Source organism: Tupaia chinensis, unplaced genomic scaffold (genome assembly GCF_000334495.1).
Source record: "Tupaia chinensis unplaced genomic scaffold, TupChi_1.0 Scaffold000067_2, whole genome shotgun sequence".
Lineage (NCBI taxonomy): Eukaryota > Metazoa > Chordata > Mammalia > Scandentia > Tupaiidae > Tupaia > Tupaia belangeri.
The window spans coordinates 9,193-9,737 of NW_006159527.1; positions in this window are offsets into that span (position 1 = coordinate 9,193).

Here is a 545-nt window from a genome sequence, read left to right on the forward strand (position 1 = left end):
CCCAGGAGGGGACCGGGGTATTGCTGGCCAGAGTCCAGAGGCCCTCACCCCCATAGCTGTGAACCCAGGCCTGGCCCTGTCCCCTCTGTTGCTGTCCCTGTCTTCTGCTCTCTGGGTCTCCTGGCTCAGCCCTGCACATGGCCAGGGCACCCACCCGCTGGTGCCTGCCTGCCTTGCCTTCGCTGGACAGGCAGCGGGGCTCCGCCCCCTCCTCCCGCGCCTGTGCTGGCTGCTCCCGGGCCTCCTGCCTGCGCCGTGGGCGCGGGTGGGCCGCCCTGCCCGCCACCTGCCCCTGCCACTGCCACTGCTGCTTCCCTGCTGCTGCAACCCCCTGCAGGGCTCGCCTTCATGGGGGGGCTGGGGGCGGAGTGGCAAGTGGGCAGGAGAGGGGGTGTGGAGATGAGATGGGCACGGGCCGAAGTGGGGGCGGTGGAGGGAACGAGGCGGGCGTTGAGAGGAGGCATAGTCGGGTGGGTCCTTTCTCCCCACAGGGAGTGGACTGGGGGGTCCTGGCTGGGGGGTGGCTGGGTCCCCAGTGTCTCTGG